The sequence below is a fragment of the Arachis ipaensis genome, chromosome B2 (genome assembly GCF_059453495.1).
Source record: "Arachis ipaensis isolate K30076 ecotype BB chromosome B2, ASM5945349v1, whole genome shotgun sequence".
In the NCBI taxonomy this organism is placed as follows: domain Eukaryota; kingdom Viridiplantae; phylum Streptophyta; class Magnoliopsida; order Fabales; family Fabaceae; genus Arachis; species Arachis ipaensis.
Genome location: NC_142437.1, coordinates 8,453,944 through 8,466,649, shown reverse-complemented (window position 1 = coordinate 8,466,649; position 12,706 = coordinate 8,453,944). Strand labels below are relative to the sequence as shown.

The 12,706-nt window shown below is 40.5% G+C and overlaps 1 pseudogene; it reads right to left on the bottom strand.

Annotated features, from left to right (window-relative positions):
- Window positions 1-9,073: 9,073 nt before the first annotated feature.
- LOC148572968 (E3 ubiquitin-protein ligase RSL1-like) lies at window positions 9,074-12,446 on the bottom strand (annotated as a pseudogene).
- Window positions 12,447-12,706: the final 260 nt, after the last annotated feature.

Here is a 12,706-nt window from a genome sequence, read left to right as displayed (position 1 = left end):
TGCAACAATGCCAGCCTCTCCTTAAGGAAGAAATCTAAAGAGGCATCGGGGGTGTTCCTTGCCGACTTGGACGCCAGAGTCAGCGACAAGCCGAGACCCGAACCAGAAGGGAACTTAGAGAGGTTCAGAGTCGGGGACACTGAGGAGAAGTTCACCTACATAAACAGAAACCTCCCACATGACCTAAAGGGACCTCTAATGGAAATGATAAGGGCTAACGACGACCTATCTGCATGGACGCCAGCCGACGTGCCGGGGATAGACCCCCAACTCATGTCACATCACTTGGCCGTGATGGCCGAGGCTAGACCGGTAGCTCAAAGGAGAAGGAAAATGTCGCAAGAGCGAGCAGAGGAGGTGGCCAGGCAGACGGCTAGCCTCCTCGAAGCAGGATTTATTCGAGAACTCGACTACTCGACATGACTGTCGAATGTAGTTCTAGTGAAAAAGCACAATGGTAAATGGAGGATGTGTGTGGATTACTCTGACCTCAACAAAGCATGCCCCAAGGATTGCTACCCCCTACCCAACATTGATGCACTCGTTGACGCAGCGGTAGAATATCGGTACCTAAGCTTTATGGATGCTTACTCTAGCTATAATCAGATACCGATGCACCGGCCCAATGAAGAGAAAACAACGTTCATAACACCGGGAGGGATATATTGCTACAAGGTAATGACATTCGGCCTGAAGAACGCTGGGGCAACGTACCAAAGGCTAATGAGCAAGATATTTAATGACCTCATAGGCAAAAGGGTGGAGGTGTATTTAGATGATATCCTCGCAAAGACCACCTGACCTGAGGACCTCATAAGCGACCTGGGGAATGTGTTCGCCTCCCTCCGACAACACGGCATGAGGCTCAACCCACTCAAATGTGCCTTTGCCATGGAAGCAGGAAAGTTTCTAGGGTTCATGATAACCCAAAGGGGGGTCGAAGCCAACCCGGAAAAGTGCCAAGCAATACTCCAAATGAAAAGTCCGGGCTGTGTCAAGGACGTTCAGAGGTTGTCAGGTAGACTCACCGCCTTATCCTGCTTCCTTGGAGCGTCGGCTGCTAGGACGCAGCCATTTTTCAACCTTATGAAAAAAGGGATACTGTTTGAATGGACCCCGGCGTGTGAGGAAGCATTTAAGCATTTCAAAGAGATCCTCGCAACACCACCCATGCTCGGGAAGCCCAAAGCCGGGGAACCGCTCTACCTGTACCTGGCCATAACGGAGGAAGCGATGGCGGCAGTCCTGGTACGGGAAGAAGGGAAGGTTCAACAACCAATTTACTTCGTGAGTAGAGCATTGCAAGGAGCAGAACTAAGATACAGCAAATTGGAGAAGCTGGCTCTGACACTGCTAACCTCTTACCGAAGACTACGGCAATACTTCCAAGGTCACCAAGTGGTCGTGAGAACGGACCAAGAAATTCGCCAAGTGCTCCAAAAACCTGACTTAGCGGGAAGAATGATGACTTGGGCCATCGAGTTATCTCAGTACGATTTGCGATATGAGCCCCGACATGCGATTAAGGCACAAGCAATGGCAGATTTCTTGGTAGAAGTAACGGGGGACCCAACCGAGGAGGCGGGCATACGGTGGAGGCTCCATGTGGACGGGGCCTCCAACCAAACGTCCGGAGGTGCCGGGATCATCCTGGAAAGCCCTGCTGGGGTCATATACGAACAATCAATCAAGTTCGAGTTTTCCGTATCGAACAACCAAGCGGAGCACGAAGCCCTCCTGGGCGGCTTGATCTTAGCTCGGGAAGTCAGGGCTACGAGGCTGGAAGGGTGCATTGACTCACAGGTCGTCACCTCGCAAGTAAATGGAAGCTACCAAGCCAGAGACTCGCTGTTGCAGAAGTACTTGGAGTAGGTCAGAGAGCTGAGCAAACAATTCGAGGAGGTCGCGGTCCAACACGTTCCAATGGAAAGGAACACACGGGTAGACCTCCTATCCAAGCTAGCGAGCACGAAACCGGGAGTCGGCAACCGGTCCCTCATTTAAGGCATGATAAAAGAACCAACGGTTGCCCTCCACTTGACAAAGATAGGCCCCTCCTGGATGGACCCCATCACTGATTTCCTAGAAAACGACAAACTCCCCGCTGACGAGAAGGTAGCCAAAGCGTTGAGAAGGGAGGCAGCCAAATATGCAATCATACAAGGTCAACTATTTAAAAAAGGGCTCAGTCAGCCCTTACTGAAGTGTCTGCATCCCGATCAAACGGACTACGTACTCAAAGAGGTCCACGAGGGGTGCTGTGGTCACCACATCGGGGGCAAAGCCCTAGCAAAAAAGCTCATCCGAGCTGGATATTATTGGCCATCGATGATGGTGGACTCCAAAGACTTCGTAAGGAAATGCGTCAAGTGCCAAGAGAACGCCAACTTCCACAAAGCGCCGGCAACCGAGCTAAGCCTATTGATGTCCTCCGGACCTTTCGCACAGTGGGGAGTCGACCTACTAGGACCTTTCTCGGTTGGCCCGGGGCAAGTCAAATACCTCATAGTTGCTATCGACTACTACACCAAGTGGATAGAGGCTGAACCACTGGCCAGCATATCCTCAGCCAATTGTCGAAAGTTTATGTGGAGGCAGGTGATAACTCGATTCGGCATCTCGGAAGTCGTTATCTCTGATAACGGGACACATTTTGCTGACAAAAAGTTCGCGGAATTCCTCACCGGCCTGGGCATAAAGCAGAAGTTTTCCTCTGTAGAGCATCCTCAGACGAACGGTCAAGTCGAGGCTGCAAACAAGGTCGTCTTACTGGGCCTCAATAAGCGGCTGGATAACAAAAAAGGTGCATGGGCCGACGAACTCGCATCGGTTCTCTGGTCTTATCGAACAACCAAGCAGTCGTCCACAAAAGAAACCCCTTTCCGCCTGACGTACGGGGTGGACGCAATAATACCTATAGAGATTGGCGAGCCGAGCCCACGGTTACTCCTGAGGGGAGTAGAGGAAGCGGTGGAAAAGGACCTAGTAGATGAGGCTAGGGAGATAGCCCATTTGTCAGAAATATCACTAAAGCAAAGAATGGCCCTGCGCTACAATACCAAAGTGCTCAAAAGGGAATTTCAGCAAAACGACCTTGTCTTGTGGCGCAACGATATCGGGTTACCGACTCAGGGAGAAGGTAAGCTGGCGGCAAACTGGGAAGGCCCCTACAGAGTCAAAGAGGTGATTGGCAAGGGCGCCTACAAATTGGAGAAGCTCGATGGAAAGAAGTCCCGAGAACATGAAATGCAGGTAACTTGAGAAGATTCTATTCCTAGCTTAACCACGCCGATCAGGCAATCTGATGAGCTCAGTGATTTACTTTTGTTAAGTACTCATTATGACAATAGACTTGTTTAGTTATCGATTAATGTTTTACTTGTTGAAATTACCCTCTCATTTACTTTCGGCCATTTATGCGTCCCACGACAACATGTTCCTTATAACACATGGTAAACGGGACAACGATACGGTGCCTCGGGACTGATCACCCTGGGAGCCAACTAAATTAAAGCCATAACAAACGGCTACAGCAATAGCAAAGCCACGACTTGGCTTCGCTGAGTTACCAACATAACGGTAAACGAACACGAGCGACAAGCCTACACCGACAAAACGGTAGCAAAACAAAACGAAAATGCTACCAGATAAGCAGAGAAAGATGATAACCACAAGCCGACCAAGTGACTATTAAAGTATAACAAAAGTAAGTTCCACAAAGGTCTACAACATAATCACAGATCCATACAAAAAGTACAAAGAGATCACATTTTGGGCATGTCGACAATCTTGCCATCCTTGATTGTTTAAAAGACCCCAATTGCCGACGTGTCGAAATCAGGAGCCACGATCTTCACCTGGGCTTTGAGAGCCTCTTCAGTCATGAAGATCGCGCTTTTTTCCTGTTTCACGGTCTCTTTATGCTTCTTCTTAAGCTCCTCGGCCTCAGCTTGAGCAGCCTTAGCCGACGAGACGGCCGCATCGCGTTTCTTCTCCAAAGTGACCACCCAACTGATACGTGAGCATCTTTCCTATATTTTCCTAGTGAATTTGCACCTAAATTGTTGAATTTAATTAAGAATTAATTAAGAATTAATTATATTTTAGCCACTATGGATGCTATTTTGAGTTTTGTGCAATTTTATTTATTTTAGGTAGCATTCGGATGGATTTGATGAAGTTTCTGCAGAGAAAGAGAAGAAGCCAAGGAGATGACCAGCGAATACTGACGCGGACGCATGGCTCATGCGACCGCGCAGAATGGAGGAAATCGCAATAACACGATCGCATGCCTGACGCGAATGCATGGACTGGAATCTGCACAAATGACGTGAACGCGTGGACGACGCGGATGCGTCACATGCGCCACGTGCAGAAAATGCAGAAAAACGTTGGGGGCGATTTCTGGGCTGTTTTAACTCAATTTTCAGCCCAGAAAACACAGATTAGAAGCTACAGAATGGACAGAACAAGTGGTCCCCACCCATCAACTGAAGATCTGTTAATTAATTCAAATTTAAATTCAAATCTTAAATTAGGAAAATATATTATTTTAATTTTTAGTTTTAGATATTAGATTTTAAATTTATTAAGATTAGTTATAAAAGGAAGAAGCTTTCCTTCCTTTGAGAGGTCCTGGGGAGGATCCCATTCCATTCCCAATTAGAATCCTTATTTTTCTACTCTGAACCATGAGCAACTAATCCTCCACTGTTAAGGTTAGGAGCTCTGTCTATTGTATGGATTGGTAATATTATTTTTCTATTTTAATTCATGTTTTGATTTATATTTCAATAATTGTTTTCGTTCTCTATTTTATGAATTTGGGTGGAACGGAAGTATGACCCATGTTCTAATTGAGCTCTTGTATAACTTGGAAAAGCTCTTTACTTGAACAATAGCTTGAAAACATATTATCTTGAATTTCTAATTTTTTGTATTTAACGGGATACGTGACATATAATCTCTTTATTTTTGGATAATTAGAATTCTTGTGGCATATAAACTGGAAATTTGATCATCACCCTCTAATAGGAATTAATTGACCAAGGAATTGGCAATTGATGAATTTTAGAGGAGACTAGGAAGGTCTAAGGAGTTAGGGTCTAGTCACAAATAGTTTGCTATGAAATTAAATTCTACATTATTAAAATAGTTAATAAGAAAAGTCAATCCAGAAAATAGATAACTCTGAAGCCTTAACTGTTTCTCCATATTTTATTCCCAAATTAATCATTTCCCTGTCTTCTATTTAATGCTCTTTGAATATTCAAACACTCTTTTCAGTTTGTCTAACTAATCCTATCAAACACTATTGTTGCTTAATCCATCAATCCTCGTGGGATCGACCCTTACTCACGTAAGGTATTACTTGGTACGACCCAGTACACTTGCCGGTTATTTTGTGGTTAGAAATTCCGCACCACTGACCTTGCGCGGCATTGAGCTGGCTCTCCAAATTCATCTTTCGCTCGGTTAGACGGGACACGGTGGCATCAGAGGTCTCTTCAATTTCTCCTCAATAGACGTAGTTTTCTCCTCGGCAGCCTTAAGCTTCTCCCCCGTCTTGGACAACTACTCCCGAAGCGTTTCAACTTGAGTCTTGAATTCATTATTGGCCTTGGCAGCAGATTCGAGTTTCCTGCGCAGCGACTGCATCCCCGACAACTTGAACTCGGCCTTCTGAGCTATCACAGCACCATGGAGAAGGGTACGGTACATCCACCTCACCTGCCTCGCAAGCTCGGTGCCAAGGAAGTGATCCTCCATGCCAGGGAGCAACTGGGAGTCTATGAAGGCCCCAGCGTTGAAGTTCCTCTCCATCACGGTGAGTGCTCCTTTAGGGCTGGAGGATGCCCTCTGCCTTTTGGTGGTGGGGATAATCTTCAAGTCATCATCCTCTTGTTGAGTGGAAGACGAATGGCCGATGCCGGCCGTCTCCTCGCGAACAGGAGAAACGTGCGTCCCGTCAGAATTTCTGTCCGACATCTCGGTGTCACGAGGTGAAGGCACTGCCTGATCCTTCTTGTCCTCAGGAGGGTTCTCTGACTTCTCGTCAGCCTTCTCGTCAGCCTTCTCCTCATCGCTGTCCGCTAAGAAAGTCTTGAACAAACCCTCAAGCCCTGTCACTGAAGCAGACATCTCCACTGCAACAAATAAGTAAACAAGTTAGTCGTGAAATCGACATAACCAATCGAAGCAACAATGATGCAAGAAATGCAAGTCAAAACTACTCACAAATATAATTTCTGGCGACCTCCTGGTCACCCATTAGGAGGTGGGGATTCACATGATTCCTCCCAAAAACGGCCAACAAGTCGGTAATCTTTCTGTGCACAGCGGACATCCCCTTGTAAGTCACCTTGATAAAGGTGTTGGACCCCGCCCCGAAACTCCAATACGTCGGGATGAGGCATTCCCCCTCCAACGACAACCAGAAGGGATGGCGAACTTTGACTGGACGCACCTTGAAATACTTGTCCTTAAACCCATGATAAGAGTCCTCGAACAAGCCGAAGATCCTCCGACCCTGGGCAGATCGGAAAGACATGAACCCTTTCCTCGCTTTCCCCTCCTTGGAAGGATTCGTAAGGTTGAAAAAAAAAAGGAAAACGTCGACGGACACCGGCAACTCTAAATATTCACACACCATCTCGAAACAGCGGATGGAAGCCCAACTGTTCGGATGCAGCTGCGACGGCGCCACGGAGATCTGGTTAAGGAGCGCCATTTGAAAAGCAGAAAACGGAATACGAACCTCCACTTGGGTGAACATATATTTATAGAACCAAATCCAATCGGCAACCCAGGGAGAATGGAAATTAAGCTCATATAGTCGTTCGTTGGGGGCAGGAACAAACACGTCGTAGTTGGCCTCCTTGTCAGTCCCGCCGCACAAGTACTCGGCTTGGCGGAACTCGGTAAGCTCCTCCTCGCCCATCTGGTTCGGGGAGTCCTTTACGTCAGAAGTCACCCAAGCATATGTGTCGTAGCCCGTATCGGAGGTGGAAGCCCGTGAGACGACGCGAGACATACCTACAGTGGGGGTACCACTCGGTTAGTCTATGAGGTCGGGAGTTCGGAAAAAGCCCAGAAACTACATTTAGCCTATACAATAACTAAGATCGGGCATGGCTAAGGCAGAATCCAAGCAAAAGACTAAAAAGTTAAAGCCTTGGAATGGTAACCCCCCCTAACGCACCTACTTAACACTAAGGTCATCTAGCATGCAAATCAAACAAGCAACATGCATACAAAAGAACTGACAATAAAGATAAAACGAACATAAAGCAGAGAGAAGAGAAAAAGGAGAAGAATGTTTACCTGATTGATTGTGATGGCTGAGAAGAAAGCAGGAAGGGATGAATGCTCAGAAATGCGGTATTACAGTGAGAAATTCAACGAGAGAGAAGGAGAAAGCAAGGGGATGAAATAAAAATGAGCAAGGAAATGGAATGAAAATAGGGTGGGGTGTGAAACTGATCAGGGGATTAAGAAACTGCTTAGAAGCGCGAAAGGAAGGGGTAAAAGAGTCTTTACTCGCAGGGTTTGAAACAACCCATTATGAGCATTAAATGTCCGGCGCGAAGAACGAGGCGACGAGCGGTTATCCCCAGTAGCGAACAGACACACGCGTAAGAGACACGTCCTCTCCACGAGCGGCCGATCTAGCAACAACACTTGAAGAGGGCATAACACGCCACCAATAGTCCTCACGATCATTGCTGGCGCGTTGGGGGCACTGTTACGGCCTGGTCCAAACCATTTGCGGTCCGGCCCGACCCGAGGACTACCCGACCCGAACGGTCGGGAGTGAGGCGCTCAGTCACCGACTCGGACACGCGTCCCTGACAGCTCTGCTACAGCTGTGCAAAGGAAGCTTCGAGGAAGTTGGGCCTGCTCTTGTGGGACCCACCTCTGACATGGTATATATGGGGAGGGTCCTACCCCTCCCCCAAGGTACGTCACATACCATTCTCACATCATTCACCTGCACACTTGACTGACTAGAGCGTTGGAGTGTCTTTGCAAGTGACGCCCCCCCTTTTTCAACACGAAGAGTTCGGAACGTCGGTTACTCCAACCTAGTAACCCGGAACCAGGCGAGACCCCCTCTTATCAATCGAAGTATCTACCCGAGTCGTCCGGTACCCGACCTACCGTACACTTAGCATAACCGACGACTATGTTGTTATCCCAATGAAAAAAGTTCACATTAAAAAAGTGATTAAAAAAAATCAACTCAGATTTGTGGAGTAGTCACCTCACTCTTTTGTCGCAGATAAGAAATATTGTGAGGAATAAAAAGTGATTGTTACGTTATATATATACACACATCTATAATCATGTTTACTATCTTAAGATATAAGAGATTCTACGGTTCTGAAATTTAAATAAAGATAAAAAGATTGAGATTTAGATAACAAAAAAAAAATTAGATATCTTAATACTCAACCATATTTTTTAATTGATTTTTAAAGGATGATTATGGATACATTATTTCATAAAAAATAAAAACAGTTCAAAAGGATAAAACATATTATTATCAATTTAAAAAAATATATTTAAATATAAATATATCTTTTTAATTAGTTACAAATATCGTTATCAATTTTTAAAATACCGTATCAATCAAATAAATTAAATAAACAAGTATAATTTAATAAAAATATAATATTTATCTCATAAGATTTAAAAAAAATTAAAAATTAAATTAAGACTAAGTTTTAAAAATGATCGAAAATGTTTAAATTTTTTTAAAAAAATAAAAAAGAAAAAATGTTAAGACGGTCGTGCCTATCGAGCTGTTTGTCAAATATAATAACTATGTATCTTATTTATATATATACTTTACAAATTATGAACATTGATACTTATACAGAATGACTTGATGCTTAATTTTTGTTATTTTACATATACAAAAAGTATAGGAAGAAATTTATGTCGCATACAACATTTTATTTCTTAGCAATTAGACTTGATCGCTGAAATTCTTTTTGGAATTCCATAAAGAAATAAAAAACCAATATTGTATTGCAAGCACGGGGTGCCACGTCATGTGCTTTATTTGGTGCTATGATGCTGCTGCTTTCAATGCTTTCTGCTGTGCTTGCTGCAGTTACAAATAAATTACTTATTTTCGTATATACAAAGTCTAATAAATTAAAATGAAAGTTTAAAGCACAGTTATGTTTTCTTTTATGACCAAAGCATACTTATATAAAAAGTTAATAAAAATATAGAATTAATAAATAATAGTGTTTCTTAAATAAAATTAGTGAATTTGTTTTACTTCTATATTATGAGTATATTTTCAAATATAAAGTGGTAAATTTGTGTTGGTATAAAATAGAAGTTTTATTTATACCTCATGTTATAATAAACTTGAGGAAGAAAAGGAATTTACTGTTTTGGAATCCCCCTCCCCAAAAAAAGAGAGAAAAAAAAAATTGACAGAAAATGGTGGACAAAGACAATTTGTTGTGTGTATGTTTCTAATCATTGCTATCCAAAATTTAAATTAGACCTACCCATTTTAAGAACAAGAGTTGAACCACTTAAATTAACTCACCATAAATAAAAATTTATGTGCATCGTCACTCATGTAATTTCTCGGTGTGACTAATATATTTACAATATTACAAAGGTAGAAATTCAGTGCAGTCGATTTTACGTAAAGTTGATAGTTGAGAACTGTTAGATGATTTGATTAATTTGACTATATTTTCATCTAATGGCTCTCAACTATCAACTTCACGCAAAATCGACTGCACCTAAGTTTTTACCTATTACAAATCAGATGTATATATCCAAATTCTAAATCAAATATATTGTGAGCTTGGAAATAATTGCAGCATGGTGGGGTGGCTATGGTGGGTAATGCAAATTTAATGCACCTTGTGATAGGAGTACAGTGATTTATGGTTTAGTCAGATAAGTTAGTTAATTAGTCGATCCATATAAAGAAGAGGGAGATACCATGGGAGCTTCTGAGGGAGCACAGACTGAAACACGGGCTTTTCTCATGGTGGCTTCAGAAGAGGATTGGTCCATGGTGGGGTTGGGTTTCTGGAGCTTGTTGGGAACGGGACCCCAAGCTTGTGATTGTGAATCTGGACTGTCTTCCCTCTCGTTCTTTCCATTGCTATTATTCCTGATTCCAACTTGGGCGTGAGATCGTGTTCTTTCATCAGAAGAAGAATTTGATACCTGAATCAAGCAACTGTCTGGCTTCCCCTCCCCCCTATTACTTTTCCTTCAACAACCTCATCATCTAACCGTATGAGATCATATAATTAACACATAATTATTATTACCACATAATTAATTATCTTAATTAAATGGGAAAAAACTATGTTAATTAATTAATTACATAAACTTTGTTGACAGAAGGCATATCATCATGGTGAGGAATCTCCTTCTTGACGGAGGAGATGTTGGGCTTAACATGCTGCTGCTCTGTGCCTTGTTAACATAAGTACTTTTTTTTTTTTTAACTAAAGATAGGAAGATTCGAACCCACAACTTCTTAATGAATATGAAATAATTATGTCATTTGAACTCAAATTTATTAGCAGATAACATAAGTACTTAAAACGAACATAATTAACAATAAAATTAGCATGCATTATAACTATACAACAAATTTTAACTAATGAAAATAGTAAATATGCCACTTGCAATTTAAGTTATTGAAAAATATTAAAATTCCTAGTGATATCTATTTATGTACAACCATGGTACTAAATTACTGATTCCATGGCTTTCCACAAGCATAGCAGAAGCGATGGCCACACCTACAAAACAAGAAATTAAAAAAATTAAATCAAAATATAATAAAATAAAATTAGAGTAATTTGCAAATTAAAGTTAATTCAAATAAAAAAGATAGTACTAATTAGAAACTATATTGTTAATTAGTCAAGTTCAAAGTATAAAATATAAGATTATGATGTTATAACAAACATGAGCTAAGTTCAAATCTAAAGAATAGCCATTTTTTTATGAATTATATATTAACTTTAAATTTTATTTTTTTAGACTAAATCATAAATTATAAATCTTATATCCTAAGACTAAAGAATAAATTCTAAAAAAATGTTTAAAACATAATTTAACCATATAAAATAATTAACATTAACTAACTAAAAAAATTAACTTCTTACACTTATTCTTAAAACAAACGCCATTATTTTTCATTAGGAATGCTCAATCAACAAATTTTGAACATAAACGTAACTAAAAGAAATAGAACTGAGAAAAGAGTAACATTAACATTATAAGATTGTGCCAAAAAAAAAAACGATTAATTGTTCATTAGAAATTAATAAACCAAACCTGCAAGAAATGTGTGAACATCCCTGATTTTTTTTCAACATAGATTCTGCATTTAGAACACCTTCTCCATCTCTTATTAGCCTTTGCAAGATTCATCACCATAAGATCTTCCTTCTCTCTTTCATTTTCATTCAAACCCATAAACTCACCACATTCCATTCCACCATGCCATGCAACTTTACCCTGTGCACAAAACAATCTATGACAATTTGGACACTCAGAACAAGTCACAACTTCATTTCCATCATCATTCACCAACATTGTTGAACAATCCTTGAAAGAGCAATAGAATTTCTTTGATGTTGCAAGAACAAGATTCTCACAAAGTGCATTCTCCCATCTTTCAAACACCTCCTTTGGAATTATTGACATGCAATTCTGAGGCTCCAATATTCCTCTGCATTTGGTTCAGGACACTTCACATTTGATATATTCTCTTGAATCTTTGCAGCTACATATTTTGCAATGCATTCATCACAGAATGAGTGGTTACAGTTGTGGTTGATGAAAATCTCTTGGAATGATTTTGAATCCATGCAAATAGCACACAAGACTACTTGAAGATCATGAAGATAACTATGGTTTTTATTAATCAAGTCTAATTAAATTAGTCTAACATAACAAAAATCAGTTAATTATGACTAGCATTATTTCAAGTTTTATTGTTTAAGTTGATTGAACTTGTTTTATAAAAAAATTTAAATGTGTAACATTACACTTAACAAAAGATAGATTCTGCCAGTTCCTAAAATTTAAATGAAGACAAGAAAGATTTAGATTTAAATTTTGATTACACAAAAAATAGATATATTAATAGTCAACCATGTTTTCTATCTGATTTTTAAAGGTTAGTTATGGATACATTGTTTCCGTTAAGTTTTTTCTTTTATTTAAAAAATAAAAACTAATTCAAAAAGATAAAACAGATAATACTATCAATTTAAAGTAGAAAATATTTAAATATAAGAGAAAAGGATAAATCGATCATTGATTTTTTGGTTTGCGGACTTTTAAATTTCTAATGATATAAAAAAATATTTAAGTCTCTAACTTCTTCAAAATCTGGACATATTGATCTTGAGCAAGGTTGCGAGAACTGGACCGATCATCGAACCGGTCAAGTGACTGGTTCAATGGTTCAATGGTTCAACCGTGGTTAAACCGATTTAATTAAATATAGAGTGAAATTATAAAAAATTCAATACATAATTTTAAAAAGTTAAATTCAATAATTTTTAAACTAATAAGATTCAAAATTTAACAATTTCACAAAATGAACAATACATAATTTATCATTAAAAGGTCATAAACAACTTCAAATGACAATATTCAAAACGCACATAAATGACAAACGACAAACACAATGTTT